The sequence below is a fragment of the Schistocerca nitens genome, chromosome 1 (genome assembly GCF_023898315.1).
Source record: "Schistocerca nitens isolate TAMUIC-IGC-003100 chromosome 1, iqSchNite1.1, whole genome shotgun sequence".
Lineage (NCBI taxonomy): Eukaryota > Metazoa > Arthropoda > Insecta > Orthoptera > Acrididae > Schistocerca > Schistocerca nitens.
In genome coordinates this window covers 523,268,666-523,290,589 of record NC_064614.1, presented here as the reverse complement: position 1 = coordinate 523,290,589, position 21,924 = coordinate 523,268,666, and positions in this window count along the sequence as shown.

Sequence of the window (21,924 nt, the reverse complement as noted above, 5' to 3'; positions counted from 1 at the left end):
GGGTTCATGACCAGAACAAGGACTGCCACCGACAGAGCATACACTCCCGTCTTGATGCAGGAAGGTTACAGAACTGGCAGGAGGTTGCGTGGAAATATAAGGTATGCAGGTGAAATGTAATTCTTTCATTTGTGTGATATTGAGAATTACTTTCTGAGCGACCATTTTAAATTAAAAACAACACTCTGAAAGTAAGAGATGAGTTTCGTTATTTGTGCAATAAAATAACTCGCAATGGCGAAAGTAAAGAAAATGTAAAAAATAGACTGGAATTAGTAAGAAGGGCTCTACTAAAAGAGAGGAATATGTTAACTTCTAGTCTCAATTTAAGTGATACAATGTCTTTATGGAAAATATTTGTTTGGAGTGTCGCCCTCGGTGAAAGTGAACTACAAACACCATAGACAAGGAGATAATAGAAGCGATTCAAATGTGCTGTTACATTTTTTAAGGTTAGATGGATACATCGGTTGCGGAATAAAAAGGCGCAGAATCTGATAGAGAAGAAAAAAGTATTATTGCACATGTTGACGAAAGAAAGAGAGAGGTTGACAGCATACAACCTGAGGTATAAATGCACAGTTAATTTGGTAATGGGGCTATGTGTGGAGGATAAAAGCTATGGAGAGAGACCGAGGAGTGGGTACAGTAAACTGATTTAAGCGGATGTAGGTTTCAGTAGTTACGTGGAGATGAAATTTGCTTAGTACCGACTAACGTGTACAGCTGTACCAAACAAGTCGTCGGACTGAAGACCAGAATAACAACAACAACTCATGATCTCTGAAAAATATGCTGCCTGTTCTATTTAACAGGTATTTCAGTCTTCCTTGGTTTCGGCCAAATGGGCTATGTTGTGTGTGAACTTTAGTACTTGTATTTGTTTGTTTTTTTCTTCTCCTTCCACTTTAAGTGCTCGTCGGAAATTTTCTTCCACCTTCACCATCGGTGAGATAAGTTACCGTATTTCGATATATTTTATCCAACATGTGCTTTGTTGATCTTCCGCATTTATTAACCGAAACTGGTTTTTGTAAATGTTGCTTTGTACGATGGCCGTTATATATAATAAAAATTAACGTTAGCGTTTGCTCCTCCCGAATTATCTTGAGTGCACCCACAACGAGATGTTCCGGAATCCCCCATGTTATGTTACCAGAGTATACAACTGAAACAGCTTGACCCAAACGCAACTAATGTTACTTGATATACAGAAGGAACCACTTTTCATCTAAAAGTTGTTTTGTCTCACGAAATCACATTGTCTTCGGCGTGACAGATGCGCAGAATGAGTGAGACGCGCGATGTCAGAGCATTGGATTGTGGCCGGCTCGTGGCTGTCCGACGCACGGGACACTCATCTCCAAGGTCGCACAGCCACTGGGCTTTTCACGGGCTACTGTGTCAAGGTTGCGTCGCAAGACTTCGATTCGAGGAAAGTCGCTGGCATTCGGATGAAGTGGTGTGGGTTACAGCTTGTTAGTGACATCGGTTGGTAACAAATGTAGCGTCGGATTCGGTGGAGTGGGGTTAGGGCTGGAGGTTCTGAAGACGTGGAGCTCCATTTGACAATAATTTATTTTACATCAAAAATTTAAGTTAACAACACAGAAACCGTTTACAGTAAAACAATATAGCTCTCTCTATGCCGGAAGACTTCAGTATGGCTATAATATTCAAAGACAAAATATTATTAATTTTTTTAATAGCCGATTTTCTGATTTTTTTGCCATCACCTTGACTGCAATAAATTGTATATTAGTCAAAGAGGCAGAGCTATAGCAGTTAGACTGACTGAGCACTAACTTAGCTGAAGATTATAAAAGTCAAGACTCCACTTTTACTGAACAACTGCTAAAGAAAGGTCATAGATACAAAGTCAGCAAAGAAGTACTAATATGATTAGTTTCGACTGAGCACATCCCCATTCTTCACCTTCACATGATCCAGTCAACTAACTACATACTTCCAAACTTGTATCCCAATGATCACATTCATCTCCACAAATTTGTGCCACTTTATAGTTGTCATTTTGTACCTTACCCTATCTTTTCTTAACTTTAGCTTACATTCACACAACTTATATATTTTAATTTTGTATGTTTCCATTATGTATTGTGTTTGACACTATTATTCTTGCATTTCAATGAATGGATGATGGCGTGTCCTAAAAACCAAAGGAATTAATAGAACAGTTGTCTCCAACCGTTCATTAGACGTTCTATACACCACCTTCCACTTCGGTTAACATGTAGTTATTGTCATGGTAGGTGCTCAGGTGACCCGACAGGCTAGCCGACAGCGCTAATGCGCTGCTTCCTGGACTCGGGTAGGCGCGCCGGTTTAAAAAAAAAAAAAAAAAGAAAAGCTCTGAGCACTATGGGACTTAACAGCTATGGTCATCAGTCCCTTAGAACTACTTAAACCTAACTAACCTAAGGACATCACACAACACCCAGTCATCACGAGGCAGAGAAAATCCCTGATCCCGCTGGGAATCGAACCCGGGCGCGGGAAGCGAGAACGCTACCGCACGACCACGAGCTGCGGACTAGGCGTGCCGGTACCGGATCGAATCCGCCCGTCGGATTACCGTCGTCGGTCGGTGTGCCGGCCAGCCTGGATGTGGTTTTTAGGCGATTTTCCACATCCCGCTAGGTGAATACCGGGCTGGTCCCCACGTTCTGCCCCAGTTACACGACTCGCAGACATCTGTACACGCTCGCACTATTCCATTAATTACACTCGTCGCAGACAGCGGGGGTACACTAATTCCGTCCCGGGGGTATGGGGTGGCGGCAGGAAGGGCATCCGGCCACCCGTTTCCACTAACCTTGCCATATCAGTTCCTAACAATGCCGACCCTGCGTCAGTGAGGGACATGGCACCAGTGAAAGATGGTAGGTGCTCAGATGGTCTCCTTTTATGTGACAGTACCAATTTTTTGGTAGTGCCTGATCTTTTTTTGTCTTTCTTTGTATGTCCATCGCCGGCCGGAGGGGCCGAGCGGTTCTAGACGCTTCAGTCTGGAACTGCGCGACCGCTACGGTCGCAGGTTCGCATCCTGCCTAGGGCATGGACGTGTGTGATGTCCTTAGGTTAGTTAAAGTAGTTCTAAGCTCTAGGGGACTGATGACGTCAGCTGTTAAGCCCTATAGTGCTCAGAGCCATTTTTTTGTATGTCCATCATTTTGTAGATGGTTGCGGGACTCGGCTGTTCGATACAGGATGTCAAATTAATTACCTTTCAGCCGTCTAGTTTCCAAACTTATTTTATTTGGCTACCAGTTTTAGCGTTTTAATACGCCATCTTCAAGCCCCTAATCGACGTGTAGGGAGATTCTGCCTGTTTTTATCAAATCAGGGGCCAGCAATACTGGTATTAGTATATTTATGGTATAGTGATGACTTCAACCATCATCTGGCGACTCTGTCATTGTTGTTTTCAGGTCTAATGGCTGTCTTACGTCTTCACTTCGCTCTCTGTCTCTTAATGCTTATCCAAGAAGTCAGCTCAGTAGCCTCATCTCGTTATCCTTCCTAGCTTATCGTCGGCCTTCTTGTAGTGTAGGGAGAATAAGAAATAGTGGCTTGTTGAATGAACTTCTCTATTCTATCCGTCATTTTAGAATGTATGATGTGCCGCACAGGATCTGCCTTTACACAAGCCGCTTCAGTCCTCCTGTAAAAACTTCCCTACTGATGGCTGCATTTTACTTTTAATGAAAGATGAACTGATTCATCGTGACAATTGTAATTTAAGATTGAAATTCAACATATTTACTGCATAACACGAGCGACGAGTGTTCTGTTTTATATTCATCCCGTAATGTCGAAACCAAAGATTATGTTGTGCTGGTAGTGGCTTTGTTTCTAATGTTTCGTTTCCTATACACTATTGTCTCTTGTGGGCGCTTTTTAGTTGTTTCATGACGATAGCCCAATAAGCTGAAACCGTTTCTGGTCATAATCGATCATAATATTTGGGTATCATATGTATGAGGACAGGAAAAATTTCTTTTTGACACACGCTCCAGAAAGTTAAACTGCAAATCTTTAAATTGTTCAGAATCTGTGTTTTCCCACGAGCAGATGGAAACAATTTTTAAAAGTTATTTGTGTGTATTACATCAACAGGTTCAATTGTCAGTCGTACGACACATACAAGTAGAATATTATCTTAAACTACAGCTGAACCTACCTGTAACAAATCGGTACTTGGGGAAGAGACTGAAGTTTGGAATTATACATTTAATGATGTTGCTAGCACGTCTTCATCCAAACTGCAGCTTGTCCAATTTTACGTGTGTCAACGGAGCGTTTGTGTTATAGGACTGTGTTTGTAACTGCTCATGTTTCGCACATATCAGTTAGTACGATAGTTTACACTTACTCGATTATAGTACATATAAAGAAGGTTGTATGCATGGAAGAACCCTGGAGATACTAAAAGGTATCAGATAGATTATTTAATGGTAAGACAGAGATTTAGGAACCAGGTGTTAAATTGTAAGACATTTCCAGGGGCAGATGTGGACTCTGAAAACAATCTATTGGTTATGACCTGTAGATTAAAACTGAAGAAACTGCAAAAAGGTGGGAACTTAAGGAGATGGGACCTGGATAAACTGAAAGAACCAGAGGTTGTACAGAGTTTCAGGGAGAGCATAAGGGAACAATTGACAGGAATGGGGGAAAGAAATACAGTAGAAGAAGAATGGGTAGCTTTGAGGGATGAAGTAGTGAAGGTAGCAGAGGATCAAGTAGGTAAAAAGACGAGGGCTAGTAGAAATCCTTGGGTAACAGAAGAAATATTGAATTTAATAAATGAAAGGAGAAAATATAAAAATGCAGTAAATGAAGCAGGCAAAAAGGAATACAAAGGTCTCAAAAATGAGATCGACAGGAAGTGCAAAATGGCTAAGCAGGGGTGGCTAGAGGACAAATGTAAGGATGTAGAGGCTTGTCTCACTAGGGGTAAGATAGATACTGCCTACAGGAAAATTAAAGAGACCTTTGGAGATAAGAGAACCACTTGTATGAACATCAAGAGCTCAGATGGAAACCCAGTTCTAAGCAAAGAAGGGAAAGCAGAAAGGTGGAAGGAGTATATAGAGGGTCTATACAAGGGCGATGTACTTGAGGACAATAGTATGGAAATGGAAGAGGATGTAGATGAAGATGAAATGGGAGATAAGATACTGCGTGAAGACTTTGACAGAGCACTGAAAGACCTGAGTCGAAACAAGGCCCCGGGAGTAGACAACATTCCATTAGAACTACTGATGGCCTTGGGAGAGCCAGTCCTGACAAAACTCTACCATCTGGTGAGCAATATGTACGAGACAGGCGAAATACCCTCAGACTTCAAGAAGAATATAATAATTCCAATCCCAAAGAAAGCATGTGTTGACAGATGTAAAAATTACCTAACTATCAGTTTAATAAGCCACAGCTGCAAAATACTACACGAATTCTTTACAGAAGAATGGAAAAACTAGTAGAAGCCGACCTCGGGGAAGATCAGTTTGGATTCCGTAGAAATACTGGAACAAGTGAGGCAATACTGACCTTACGACTTATCTTAGAAGAAAGATTAAGGAAAGGCAAACCTACGTTCTTAGCATTTGTAGACTCAGAGAAAGCTTTTGACAATGTTGACTGGAATACTCTCTTTCAAATTCTAAAGGTGGCAGGGGTAAAATACAGGGAGCGAAAGGCTATTTACAATTTGTACAGAAATCAGATGGCAGTTATAAGAGTCGAGGGACATGAAAGGGAAGCAGTTGTTGGGAAGGGAGTAAGACAGGGTTGTAGCCTCTCCCCGATGTTATTCAATCTGTATATTGAGCAAGCAGTAAAGGAAACAAAAGAAAAATTCGGAGTAGGTATTAAAATCCATGGAGAAGAAATAAAAACTTTGAGGTTCGCCGATGACATTGTAATTCTGTCAGAGACAGCAAAGGACTTGGAAGAGCAGTTGAATGGAATGGATAGCGTCTTGAAAGGAGGATATAAGATGAACATCAACAAAAGCAAAACGAGGATAATGGAATGTAGTCGAATTAAGTCGGGTGATGCTGAGGGAATTAGATTAGGAAATGAGAGACTTAAAGTAGTAAAGGAGTTTTGCTATTTGGGGAGCAAAATAACTGATGATGTTCGAAGTAGAGAGGATATAAAATGTAGACTGGCAATGGCAAGGAAAGCGTTTCTGAAGAAGAGAAATTTGTTAACGTCGAGTATAGGTTTAAGTGTCAGGAAGTCATTTCTGAAAGTATTTGTATGGAGTGTTGCCATGTATGGAAGTGAAACATGGACGATAAATAGTTTGGACAAGAAGAGAATAGAAGCTTTCGAAATGTGGTGCTACAGAAGAATGCTGAAGATCACATAACTAATGAGGAGGTATTGAATAGGATTGGGGAGAAGAGAAGTTTTTGGCACAACTTGACCAGAAGAAGGGATCGGTTGGTAGGACATGTTCTGAGGCATCAAGGGATCACCAATTTAGTATTGGAGGGCAGCGTGGATGGTAAAAATCGTAGAGGGAGCCCAAGAGATGAATACACTAAGCAGATTCAGAAGGATGTAGGTTGCAGTAGGATAGAGCTTGCACAGGATAGAGTAGCATGGAGAGCTGCATCAAACCAGTCTCAGGACTGAAGACCACAACAACAACAACATAAAGACATTCGTAGATACAGCTAGTCGTATTTTAGAAAAAAAACTGTAGCCATTAATTTCATAAGCAACGTAGGTGCCCATGAGAGGGCGCACTGAAAAGTAAAGCCTTCGAATTTGTTTTCTGAGAACTCTTGAGGCTTCTTAAATAAAACAAAAAGTTATTAACGTTCTACATCTATATTCTTCATACGTACATATTTACTGCCTTCTTCCGCTAGAGGGCTCCGAATTGTAGCGTGTAACATGGCGGTGTGTGCTGTAACTACGCCGGTGCCTGAGAAACAACATGCTCTAATCTAGTTTCAAATTCGAAGAGTTCGTCCACACATGGAGCACCCCCTCCTTCAGCACGACAATGCCAGGCCACACACGAGCGCTGAGGCATCTCTAACACTCCGACGTCCTGGGTTCATTGTCAACGGTCATCCTCCATACAGTCCCGATTTCCCGCCGTCCAATTTTCATCTGTTTCCAAATCCTTCGAGGATAACACTTTGATAGTGAAGAGGTGCAAGCAGAGAAGAGGCTGTGGCAAAGTCAAACATTCTATAGCGACGGTATCAACAAACTGGCTTCTCGGTGCAAGAAATGTGTGACTGTATTGGGAAATAAATGTGTAGACATAAAAAATAAAAATGCAGAATGTTAATAACGTTCTTTTTATTTAAAAAGCATTAAGAGTTTTCACTTAAAAATAGGTGGCATTACTTTCCAGCGTGTCTTCGTATTATTATAAAAGAGACCTAAATGATCAGTCGACTTTATGCAATCATATATCGACTCACATTTACAAAAAGAAAATGAGTTTGGTACTTCAGGCATTGTACAATCCTATCACGTTCCCTTCTTAGTCTTGCCGTGTTACTGTGTTAATAACAAAAAACGGCGTTAACTTCTGCAACCTGAAGATGTGTAAGAATCCATGCACGATGTGGCATTACACCAGAGCGAATTAAATGGAAAAAGATATGTCTCTGTGTTGCATTGTGCATTATAACAGCAGCAGTGTAGTGATAAAAAAGGTGGCAGTATCAACTATTAAGCCTCAAACTCACTCAGCGAAGTTAACAATGATTATACTGTGAAGGCCGTGGAAATATGATCAGGCAGCAACATCACCAAACGTGGAATCTCAGAAATCGCCTGCGTCTCTGAAAAATACATTGCAAGAACGGGCCATAATGTTTATCCACCTGTCTTTTAGGACAATGTTTTCTTCTTCTATGTTGTACGGAAAATGATGAGTAAAAATCTCTCCAAACTCATCGCATTTCAGCGTTATCATTATGGAATGGTATTTCAAGCAACAGAGGTCATGGTATATAAATAAACAACTCTTAAATCGATGCAAAACTGTTACGATGTTCACATTTAGGACAAACAACGCAGAAAAACGGCTAGTTCACGAGTTTTTATATTATGCTGAAGTGAACCGACATCCGAGGAATCACAAGACGTAATAAAAAGCTGCAGTTATTATTAGTTGACGGAAACTATTTCCTTAAGGTACCATTAAGAAACAAGTAGGAACGAGGCAACAATAATCTTCTAGAAAGACACTATGTAGGGAAAACAAACACGGGCGCAATCGTTTGTCTGTGACTGTCTCGTTTATAGAATTACAGAATTAGGCGTTTCAAATGGTTCAAATGGCTCTGAGCACTATGCAACTTAACTTCTGAGGTCATCAGTCCCTTAGGACTTAGAACTAGTTAAACCTAACTAAGCCAAGAACATCACACACATCCATGCCCGAGGCAGGATTCGAACCTGCGACCGTAGCGGTCCCGCGGCTCCAGACTGTAGCGCCTAGAACCGCTCCGCCACTACGGCCGGCAAACTAGGCGTATTTGGATATACTCGCAGGCGTCTGCCGTTCTCAGAAGAACCCTCTGGTCGTGGGGAACTGTCCACCTGCGTGCTTTAGCACTGGCGACCACATGAGTTGTGGGATGATGTATTGCTGCGTTGCATCAGAGATGTTTCTGCTGGCCGCTGACGCACTCGCTGGTGAGGCAGCCGTTACCAGCGAATTTCGTTAACTCAAGTGCCGGACGTGTTTAGCTGCATTCTCTGGAGTTCTCACTGATGACACAAGCTATACGTATATATCATTGTGCATAGATACGCAGTGAAGCGGAAATCCGATCAAATAAAAAAGACAAAATACATAGATAGGCAATGCCACGTTGTATAGTGCTCCCTGCGGTCCCAGGCTGTACTGTTAGCCGCCATATTTCCGGATGTCAATCTTAGGTTCTTCTTAAGCCGAGATAGTACCTGTCCGAACCTGTAAGATAAGGAGTTACGGATTTTTTTTCGAAATAACGCTTAACGTTTGCGGAGCGTGTAACTGCACGCACAGTAGCAATAAAACTACGAATATTTCTTATATCAAGTGGGTACTGTTTTGCTGACCATTGGGGGTTACACTTTTTATACGAAAGCTGCTGATACTGTCGAGAGACGATGTGTACAAACTGTTAGTGGGCTGTACTCAGAGGTAATATTGTTTCCGGCTGTAACTGCCAAGCTCTAACAGTTGTAATATCGCAATCTCTTTACGCACTATTACGTAACACACCCATTTGTTGACATCCAAAAACACGGTGGAAGTTTGTTGTTTGCTTCACTCTGTTCGCGGTTCTGCCCCTCTATGGTATGCTATCTCTTTGGTTGAAATCCTCAAAGTAAAATCCTTTTGCCTTCTGTTCGAGTTCTCTCGTGTAATTAAGTTGTTGACTTCCCTTCAAAGTAAAATCCTTTTGCCTTCTGTTCGAGTTCTCTCGTGTAATTACGTTGTTGACTTCCCTGTTTTCGATGTTAGCAATCTGGTCGTTGCACGTTACCTTTCGTGTTTCAGAATGATGCAAGCTTCACACAGAATCACATTCGTAGTAGGCTGCTTGATTCATGCTAGTGTGGCGGCGCTAGACTAAAATGTAGGTGGCTCCAGTCATCGTAGTGAAACAAATTTTCATCGGCCTGCGGTCGGTAAGGAATGGAGACGGAGTAACGTGTGTTCCCAAGTCACCATGCTATGTGACCACGGGTCTGGACTAAATTCAGACTTCCACAGCGTGAGGTTGTGCTGCTATTCGAAAGCAGCAGGCTATTCCCAACGCAGATGATTCCTTCTGTCTTCGTTATTTATTTGCAATACTACAATACATTGTACAAGCAAATGGTTCAAATGGCTCTGAGCACTATGGGACTTATCATCTGAGGTCATCATTCCCCTAGAACTTAGAACTACTTAAACCTAACTAACCTAAGGACATCACACACTATGCCCGAGGCAGGATTCGAACCTGCGACCGTAGCATTGTACAAGCACTCAGCATGGACATCCACAATACGTAAGACTTAATCAGCACAATACGATGCGGAGTAATGAAAAATGCTACTTCAGTATTCAATGAATGAAGATTACGTTTTGTATGTTAAGTCCTGGACGAGGTCATTGGCGATGCCACTGTTTCAGAACTGAAATGAACCACTGTCAGCAGAGAATGAATCACAAATCTGTGCTCATTGGCCTACACTCTTTATTGGCATAGAGTACTGCATGCGATATTATTGGCTATGTTACGAATTGTACTCGCTGATAAACATTTTAATTCGGCAAGTTTTAGGGCGTCGAGTGAGACATGAACACAAACTAGAATAACTCCCGGAAGACACGACGTGGGTGCTGTACTCGACGGAGAGGACTTAAAGCCGACTGAGAAGACGTTTTCCACATAATGGATCGTGTGTTTCGCGTCTGTCGAAGAGTTGGATATTTTACGAAGCTGTTCATCTAATGTGGCAGCGCAAACGATATCAAAAGGAGAGTAATGAAGAGGAGAACCGAAGTGTATGGAACAAAAGAGCGAATCTTCTGTCGATGAAGAGAAGACCCAGTGGCTATGAAGATCGTGATAAGGCGAGGTCCTTTCTTTCTGGTTTTTCGGCCTTCTTTTCTTCATTAATAAATCGTGCACAGATATCGGGTGATCAAAAAGTCAGTATAAATTTGAAAACTGAATAAATCATGGAATAATGTAGATAGAGAGGTACAAATTGACACACATGCTTGGAATGACATGGGGTTTTATTAGAACCAAAAAATACAAACGTTCAAAAAATGTCCGACTGATCAGAATAGCAAAGTAAGACAAAGCAAAGATGATGTTCTTTACAGGAAATGCTCAATATGTCTACCGTCATTCCTCAACAATAGCTGTAGCCGAGGAATAATGTTGTGAACAGCACTGTAAAGCATGTCCGGAGTTATGGTGAGGCATTGGCGTCGGATGTTGTCTTTCAGCATCCCTAGAGATGTCGGTCGCTCACGATACACTTGCGACTTCAGGTAACCCGAGAGCCAATAATCGCACGGACTGAGCTCTGGGGACCTGGGAGGCCAAGCACAACGAAAGTGGCGGCTGAGCACACGGTCATCACCAAACGATGCCGCAAGAGATCTTTCACGCGTCTAGCAATATGGGTTTTTTTTTTTTGGTTCTAAGAAAACCCCATGTCATTCCAAGTATGTGTGCCAATTTTTACCTCTCTGTCTACATTATTCCGTGGTTTATTAAGTTTTCAAATTTATGCTGACTTTTTGATCACCCAGTATATGGAAATTTTCCTACTAATTTCCATCGTCAGGTTCCAGTTCTTTTCTAATATTCACTTGGAATATGTTGAGAGCATGGTGAAATTTTTACGAAGATATCTCTTTTTTCAAACCTTTCTTGTCTTATATGTTATTCGTCTATATAGAACGCACGTCATCACAATATCATAGTACAGTCAGTACGATATTTTAGTATCTCAACATTTCCCTTAAGTTAGTTTCAGGGTAATGTGGTTAGTAGTTCCGATTTGCGCCACTGCTGATGTCACGTCAGGTGGAATTACTATGTCTTAATAACTTCTGGAAAGTACAAGGTTACTGGAATAGCCCATTTTTTACGTAAAAATGGTGGACAAAGCTCTAGACGGCAGTAATAGCCTATGTTTCATTCGTAAAAAATTACCAGAAAATAAATCGTTTGCAAACTGCGTTAAATTCACGTCGCTGTGGGATAGCGCTGCCGTATTCTCCAGTTGTTCTGTCGGTCTGACTTCTATTTTACCTTCATTCCTCATCCACAGGCTGAAGATTTTAACTTGTTCCATGTCAGTAACCTCTTAACTAAGTCATGTCAACTTATACGCCATACAGCATTTGACTGGTAAATTGTGTAAAAATGTTTGTCACTAAATACATTTAGTCTTCTGGCATGCTTTCGCTGGCTCAGGAATTACGGAAGCAAAAGCTAGCAACACGACAGCCGTATGCCACCGCAGACTGGTTCCAATGCTAACTTATTTTACAGTCACCTGATGTAGCCGCTAATTGAGGGTTCTGTAGACCATGATATGGAACAAATCTTGACACGTTTGTGTCAAATAATTTAAATGCATGGTTTTCAGGACAATTCCACGTTTAATAATTGCACGTTTTGTTCGCGCTGGGCACTATGCGTTCTCCCAATCTGAACCAGATGGTTCAAATGGCTCTGAGCACTATGGGACTCAACTGCTGTGGTCATTAGTCCCCTAGAACTTAGAACTAGTTAAACCTAACTAACCTAAGGACATCACAAACATCCATGCCCGAGGCAGGATTCGAACCTGCGACCGTAGCGGTCTTGCGGTTCCAGACTGCAGCGCCTTTAACCGCAAGGCCACTTCGGCCGGCAATCTGAACCAGAACTGCAATACAGAGTTACGAGGGCTATCCACAAAGTACATTACGTTTTGGAATTAAAAATAAATTAAGTACTGGAATTTTTTTAAATTATATACAGATGAAAGCCACACTTAAATACTACTTTTCTACATAGTTGCCATTTAAATTAAGGCACTTATCGTAGCGATGGACGAGCTTGGAAATTCCTTCGTCGTAAAATTCGGCCGCCTGCGCCTTCAACCACGTGGTTACCTCTTCTTGAAGCTGTGCGTCGTCATCAAAACGCTGCATAGCCAACCACTTCTTCATTGCTGGGAATAAGTGGAAGTCGCTCGGTGCCAGGTCGGGGCTGTACGGCGGACGAGGAAACAACTCCCACTTAAAAGATTCGAGAACTTCACGAGTGGCATTTGCCGTGTGGGCCCGGGCGTTGTCCTGAATCAGCAAGTTCTTTGAGCCCAACTTTCCCCTGCGCTTGTTTTGTATTGCTCTTCTGAGGTTGTGCAGAGTTTGGCAATACCTTTGAGAGTTTATTGTAGTGCCTCTTTCCAGGAAATCCACAAAAATCACACCTTTTCTGTCCCAAAAGACAGTCGCCATCACCTTCCTTGCCGACATTGTCTGCATGCATTTCTTGGGTTTTTGGGGGGAATTTGTGTGCCCCCACTGCATTGACTGCAATTTTGTCTCGCAGTTCACATGCTTAACCCATGTTTCGTCACCAGTAACGATGCGATCGAGTAATGAGTCGCCATCTTTCTCGTAAGCGTCCAAAAACGTTAACGCTGCAGCCATTCGCTGATTTTTGTGAATCTCTGTCAAGATTTTTGGTATCCATATTGCACAAAACTTGTGGTAACCAAGCTTTTCGGTAATGATTTCGTGCAACAAACTTCGTGAAATATGTGGAAAACTCATATTGTGAAATTACGGTTTTCACGGACCGCGGCATCGACTTTTTCGACAAGTTTGGCAGTCACTACGCTGGGTCTTCCACTTCGCTCTTCGTCGTGAACGTTAGTTCGGCCATTTTTAAATTTACGACCCATTGAAGCACTCCACCTTCAGTGATAATGTTGTCTCCATACACTTCACAAAGCTGCCGATAGATTTCTATCGGTGTACAGTTTTTTGCAGTCAGAAACCTTATTACAGCACGCACTTCGCGGCATTTTCAATTAACGCTGACATTTCAAACTGTCACAGTAACTCTACGGAGTACAGCACGAACCTCTCACTAGCACGGCAGGATGCCGACTGAGCGGCGGAATGCCATGACACCAAGATGGCCGCGCTAGCCCCGCCCCTAACGGACACAAACGAAAACGTAATGTTCTTTGTGGATAGCCCTCGTATTAACAATAATACTTTTTGAGCGCCTGACAGCTTCCGTATTATTAAATTGTGTTTTTGTTTGGAAAATACCTCAGTAATTGGCTTGCAGTTCTTAGATTGCAGAAGGCCTCGATGTAGCACACAATTTCTCCTCAAATACGCTACCCGATCAAAAGTTATCTGGCACGTCTATATGTTGACGGACGGCTAGACGCCACTATAAAAGGAGGCGGGGAAAATTTTGTTGTTTATACAAAAACAGTAACAGCAGAATAGGTCGCTCAGGAATGCTGAGTGACTTCTGGCGTGAACTAGTCATTGGCTGTCAGCTGAACAACAAATTCATCGGGGATATTTCAATATTTCAGGCCTTCTAAAGCTGCACAAATCAACTGTTATATGGCTGACATGTGCAATCGTAAAGGAACAACCACAGCTAAACCAAAGACGAGGAATACCTCATGTACTGATGGACAGTGAGCATCGAGCATTGCGGAGAGTAGTTGTAAAAACTGCGCGAAATCAGCGCAAGAAATCACTCGCAGGTTTCAAAGTGCTATCGCAGACCATCCAGCACACTGCCTGTGCCTAGAGAGTTAAAAAGAATGGGGTACAGTAGTGTAGCACTTAGTGTTAAGAGATGCTTGAGGTGCTGTAAAGAGCGACGGCACTGGATTTTTGTGGTGAGTTCCTATGGGACCAAACTGTTGAGGTCATCGGTCCTTAGGCTTGCACACTACTTAATCTAACTTAAACCAACTTACGCTAAGGACAACACACACACCCAAGCCCGAGGGAGGACTAGAACCTCCGACGAGGGCAGCCGCGTGAACCGTGGCAAGGCGCCCGAGACCGCGCGGCTACCCCGACCACTAGAGAGTGGATGATGGAAGCAAGCGATTCGCAGTGGTGAATCACGGCATATCCTGTGGCAATCCGATGGAGAGGTTCCTAGGATGGAGCGGCTTGTCCAGAGCTTCGCCCTCAACCCAGTGAAACATTTCGCTCCAGATCCCAGCATTCAGTATGACTACCTTCTCAGGTTTCGGCGTTTGAGGAAGAGTGGGCTGCCATTAGTCCACAGACATTCATACACCTCATTCAAAGTATCCCCTGCTCTTTTCAAGCCATCATAAAAGCGAAGGGTGGACTCATCCCATATTAATGTCCATTAACAGGTGTCAGGATACTTTTGATCAGATAGTGTATAATATGCAACTCAATGTGTTCCAGAACAGATTCACAAGGGTTTTCTTCACTCTACGCTACGTCGAATTGAGAAGTGAGTTGCGCATGAGTATACTACGAACCTTTTTAATGTCTTAGTGTATCGAAATTTGTGTTGGTAAGATAGTTTCCTGGCCCCCTGTTTAGCTGATGCAGATTCCGTAGGCCAACTGTGGTGCTCTGTCCCCCAGTTTGCTTCACAGATTTGACGCCTTTCGTGCCTGCAGAAGTTCCTCCTGCAAGAGAGGCTAAAGATTCCAGCCCCAGCCAGCCAGAGTGTCCAAGCGGTTCTAGGCGCTACAGTCCGGAACCGCGCGACCGCTACGGTCGCAGGTTCGAATACTGCCTCGGGCATGGATGTGTGTGATGTCCTTAGGTTAGTTAGGTTTAAGTAGTTCTAAGTTCTAGGGGACTTATGACCTCAGCAGTTGAGTCCCATAGTGCTCAGAGCCATTTGAACCATTTCAGCCCCACTACCGCAAGAGTCAAAAGCGGCATTATTTCACCTGTAGTAGTGGACCAGCGGAATTCACTGTTACAATATCCAAGTCTTCTGTTTTATGTCACATATTTTGCCCTCTTCTTCTCGACCATTTTCTTCTTTCACGTCTGAAGGTATCCGGTGAAGGCATCCTCTTTGAGTTTTACATACACAGCCTTACTGCTAACAAGTGATGTGATACTTTTTCGCATATCATATTACTTATAAGCGTTGTTTGAAGAATTTGTCTCTCGGTCGCTATCTGGCAATAATTTTTTCTAGTTTAGTTACAAGTGAACAAAAATTATAACTCGGAATGTGCAACTGCACAGGCAAATTATTAACTGACAACAAAACTACAGCTAGCAATGCTGTGAATAATTTGTAATTACACCTATCGTATGAAGACAAAACGCTGGTCAAAAGATGAGATTTCCTTGCCACTATGTGTCAACACTCTTTGGTTATCTTTAGCTCGTCAGTGTAGAAACTGCCGATAATAGATAATATTTACTTTGCTGGTCTTGTAAGTTGCTGTATGAGTAAAGTATGTTCCATGTTGCTTCTTAGACTTGGGAACCGATAAGTACATGTGACTGACAATTATCCGCTATGAAGTGTTCTGTGATGTATCGTTGGCGATATCTTGGACATATTTTTGAAGTGGGAAACATAACTAATACTTTGTATTAATATGTCATCACTATATAATGAAGATGATTACAATAATACACACATTAAAAAAAGTTTTGCACACCCTGGTTCCCAGAACTCCTGAAGATAGACGTTGACTGTGGATATTCTATGACAGACACAGTCCCTTTGACTGTTTAGAGATGTCACTAAACCCTCCCAAAGATGTAAACAACCCCGCATGAGCAGCATCTGTCAGACGGAGTTAGTCCGACAGCCGATCAGTTCCAGTCATTCCACCAGGGAGGAGGTACACGACTCGTGTTGTCTGTAGTTCAACCATGCATCCTAGACGGTCAATACCGCTGTTCGATCGCGTCCGCATTGTTGCTTTGTGCCAGGAAGGGCTCTCAACAAGGGAAATGTCCAGGCGTCTCGGAGTGAACCAAAGCGATGTTGTTCAGACATGGAGGAGATACAGAGAGACAGGAACTGTCGATGAGACGCCTCGCTCAGTCCGCCTAAGGGCTAATACTGTAGTGGATGACTGCTACCTACGGATTATAGCTCGGAGGAACCCTGGCAGCAACGCCACCATGTTGAACAATGCTTTTCGTGCAGCCACAGGACGTCGTGTTACGAATCAAAGTGTGCGCAATAGGCTGCATGATGCACAACTTCACTCCTGACGTCCATGGCGAGGCCCCTCTTTGCAACCACGACATTATGCAGCGCGTTGCAAATGGCCCCAACAACATGCCGAATGGACCGCTCAGGATTGGCATCACGTTCTCTTCGTCGATGAGTGTCGCATATGCCTTCAACCAGACAGTCGTTGGAGACTTGATGGGAGGCAACCCGGTCAGGCTGAATGCCTTAGGCACACTGTCCAGCGAGTGCAGCAAGTAGCAGGTTCCCTGCTGTTTTGGGGCGGCATTATGTGGGACCGACATACCCCGCTGGTGGTCATAGAAGGCGCCGTAACGGCTGTACGATACGTGAATGCCATCCTCCGACCGATAGTGCAGCCACATCGGCAGCATATTGGCGAGGCATTCGTCTTCATGGACGGAAATTCACGTCCCCATTGTGCACATCTTGTGAATGACTTCCTTCAGGATAACGACATCGCTCGACTAGAGTGGTCAGCATGTTCTCCAGAAATGAACCCTATCGAACATGCATGGGATAAACTGAAAAGGGATGTTTATGGACGACGTAACCCAACAGCCACTCTGAGTGATCTACGCCGAATCGCCGTTGAGAAGTGGGTCAATGTGGACCACAGTGCCTTGATGAACGTGTGGATAGTACGCCACGACGAATACAGGCATGCATCAGTGCAAGAGGACGTGCTACTGGGTATTAGAGGTACCGGTGTGTACAGCAATCTGGACAACTACCTATGAAGGTCTCGCTGTATGATGGTACAACATGAAATGTGTGGTTTTCATGAGCAATAAAAAGGGCGGAAATGATGTTTATGTTGATTTATATTCCAATTTTCTGTACAGGTTCCGGAACTCTTGGAACCGAGGTGAAGTAAAACTTTTTTTGATGTGTGTATTTTAAAACCATAACCTGCAACATTTGTAAGATATCCTGACAACTAGACTAATGAAGCAAAACATGACTGAATGCCGCGTGGAGGCACTGCAGACATATGAACAGTTAGGAGCGTATATAAGCGAAGCAGGGATGAATAGGTGATTATTCTACGGACGATACGGGCTGCAAATGGAGAAGTCCACTGCCATAAACGACTTTTACAAAGGTAAATTGTTACAGCCTTGTGCGTGGGAACAAGCATCTCGGAAATGGGGAAGCTGTTCGGCTGTTCGCTGTTAGTCATGAGCACCTATGGAAATTGCTTGAACGATGGTGAAATCGCGAGTGGCGACCAGGATTCGGACATCCACGCCTGATCGTATAATGTGGAGGATGGAGGCTTGCCCAGTCTGTAAAGCAGCATCGGTGGCAGATCTAAAAACAGAGTACGATGCTGGTGCAGGCGTGTTATGAAGGTCACCGTTCAGTGCAGATTACTGAACACGGGGCCCCGCGGCAGCCGACCGCTACACGTTCCAATACTAATCGAACGACATCGTCAACAATTACGACTGAAGAGGGCACAGGATCATAAAGATTGCACGGTGGATCAATGGAAACGTTTTGACTGGTCGGACATTTTTTTAACCTCCTGGCAGATTTAAACCGAGCATTAAATCAGATTCGAATTTGAGACCTTTGGCTCTCACGAGGACGTGCTCTACCGACTGACCTAATCAAGCACAACTCGTGGCTCTCCCTCACAGCTTTACTTCCTCTAGTACCTCTCTCCTGCCTTCCAAAGCCAAGCCACAAAGTGTACGCGAGAACGTCTGTGCCCCAGGGAAGCGTGATAGGGCCGCTATTTCTTTCTATATACATAAAGTATCTGGTAGACAGCATTGACAGCGTTCGGTGGCTGTTTGCTGACGATGCTGTGGTGTACGGGAAAGTGTCGAAGATGACTGACAGTAGGAAGATACAAGATGACTTAAAAAAATTTCTAGTCTAAACGGCAGAAAAATGTGAGTTAATGCGGATGAGTAGGAAAATGAAACCCGTAATGTTCGGATACAGCATTGGCAGTGTCCAGCTTGACACAGTGACGCCGTTTAAATATCTAGGCCTAACGTTGAAATGGAAAGAGTAGGTGAGGATTGTGGTAGGGAAGGCTAATCGTCGATTTCGGTTTATTGCAAGAATTTTAGGAAAGTGTGGTTCATCTGTAAAGGTGATCGCATATAGGACGCTGGTGGAGTGTATGGGATACGCACCAGGTTAGTTTAGAGGCAGACATCGAAGCAATCCAGAGATGGGCAGCTAGATTTGTTACCGTGGGTTCGGACAACACCCAAGCGTTACGGCGATGCTTTGCGAACTCAAATTGGAATCCCTGGAAGGAAAGCGACGTTTTATTTGAGGAACACTATTGATAAAATTTAGAGAACCTGGATTTGAAGCTGAGTTCAGAACGATCCTACTGCCGCCAACATATATTTCGCAGAAGGACCATGAAGATAAGATACGAGAAATAGGGCTCGTTCAAATGCATAAAGGCATTTGTTTTTCCCTCGATCTATTTTCGAATGGAACAGGAAAGGAAATAACTAGTAGTGGAATAGAGCACCCTCCCCCATGCAACTTGCGGCGGCTTGTGGAGTATGTATGTAGATGCTGAGGGCTTCTGAAATCGCCACCACGAAACTGGTAACACGCCGTTACGTAGAATTGTTCATGGATAATGCATAAATTAGAGCTCTGCCATGGATAATGTACAGTTCATGTATGTCATCTGCAGTTACCATCATTCAATCTTTTGGTTTTTTTCGATGGGTAGGAACTTATAATTAGATACAAACAGCCTGCATAAATGTCTTTTGAAGCTACTGAAAAACATGCTAGTACTGATATAGCCTTCCTGTACAGGATGTTCCAGAAAAGTGACAACAAATTTCAAGGGATTGTAGAGTGTGTCTTCAGCAACAAATCGAGGTTATTAACCCGTGTCTGGAAACATCATCCAAAGTCGCTACAGATCGTCGAACTTACAGGCGCCGGCGCTTGCCAGTAGGCCCTTTGGCAGCAAACAGGACTTCGTACGCTGACGGACCATAGCCGGAACGTCTCGCAGTGTTGTCTCTTATTCAGTGATCGTGACTGGTTGCCACGATCGCCAGTGTAGAAGATGGAGCTAGTTGCTGTGTAGAAAGGCCTTTTCTCCTATGAATGCGATGCCCTATTGTCTCAGTGGATGATGGTTTCGAACACGGATTCCCATCTGCAGTTTATTTTTCTCCTGGAACCCTCTAAAATCTCCAGTATTTTTCAGTATAGAGGCCAGCTCCATATTTTCCTCCTGGCGATGTGGCAATCAGTTATGACCACTGAATAACAAACAATATTGCGAAACATTCCACCTACAGTCCGTCAGCATACAAAGTTACGTTTGCTGACGAAGGGGTAGCCTAGTGGCAGGCGCCAGGGCCTATAACTGCGACGCTCTGTAGCGTCGTTGGATGACGTTTCGGCACACGGGTTCCCATCCTCGATTTGTTCCTCAAGACATCTTCTTTAAGCTCTTGAAGTTTGTCACGCCATTTCTGAAACAGCTTGTATATATTTGAGACTTTTAGAATCCTGTTTGCATATGATGATAAGGCTCGATTTGTGACGAACCAACTATCCAGATACTTGAAAATACTTTCGTAATATGTGGAGTTCGTCAGTGACTCCATGTGGAGCAGATCAGAAATAGTTTCTCCTACGTTCTTGTTACTTCCATGTAGTATAGTCACAAACAATGACGCTATGATTCATCATGTGTGTACTGGGACACTTCTTTTTAATAACATGATATACAATTAAACCAGTATACCTTACAAAATCTTCTTTAGTTGGAGGTACTTTGGAGGAAATAATACTTTTGAGAATACTTGCACTTCTCCAATGCAGACCATTGGACTGCATGAGCAATACCATAACCACATTACAGTAGTTTTCTGTGCCAACAATGATATCTCTGATGAGGTTGGATAGTATTTAACCATCACACTTATCTTTTGCCGCTATATCACTATATAATTAGTCACTTACCGCAATCGCTCTTTTCATCTTGAAAGTCTGTGTGCGATAATTAAAGACCAGAGATTTTTTATGAGTACAGAAAAACGTCATTTAGAAACACTCGTCTCGTTTATTGCTATTCAATACTGTATGACAAATCACCGACAAATTTGTTTTTATTATTGTGACGGAAATACTTCATTATAGCTAGAGGACAATAAGTCAAGATGTGCAGAAATGAATTTGTTGGTTGGAGGATGAGGCTAAGTAGCGTACCGTTGCATCATTTCTAAAAGTCCGTAGTTCCAAGCGATTTTTCCCCGTAAATTTAGTTCTGGCTGATGCATACACAGGTTTATCAAACGCACGTTGAATGATGTCTGTGAAAGCTCTTGGATTTTTCCACTGTATAGATCTACTAATGCTTCAGAGGAAGAGTGGTGGGAGGTGACAAAATGACAATGTGTAAACTCGAACAGCAACAGTGAACTACACATAAAATATAACAATCTATAAGTAAACCCTTTGCAACAGGAGTACCAACATGCAAAACAAAAACGCTACGAAGTTACGTACCAACCTAGAGCTTGGATTCCGGGAAATTCACTGCGACAAGGGTAATTTACCATGAGCAACAGCTTATTGATAACATATCGAGGACTGAAACAATTGACAGTAGGGCCACGGGGCAGCATATCTTTTATCAGTCGTGCTGTGAAACTGAAATGTCTCTCTTTTCAGTGGCCCAGCAGGCCGCGCCTGTGCGGTAGGACATTCTTATTTCGCCAGATGATGTGTGTGGTGGCCACAGGACAGAGGTAGGCCACATCGAGCCTTGCTGGGGCGGTGCGACACCGCGGTTAGCGGCTGGAAGCAAGGAGCTGAATCGAGCACATCGTCTGGATGCGCTGACGGGCCAAGCATTGGTGTGTCGGTCAGGGCTGTCTGAAGTCGGTGGGCTGCTACATGATGTACAGGGTCAGAGCGAGCCTGCAGTATGGAGCGGAAGCGATGGTTTCGACTTGAACGAGTGCTGGAGGCAGCTCTGGACAGTGGCTGTGAGGTCGCGCGACGGTGCTCGAGTTTTGTACGACGTCCTGGCCGGACAAGTTTTACTTCATTGTGGCTGACCCAAGGAGTTGCCACGGAATGCATTTCAGTCTAATAAAGAGCAAACTAGGGTTTCGTTGACGGCCACCAAGGAAGGAGACACTGCGGAAGCAGA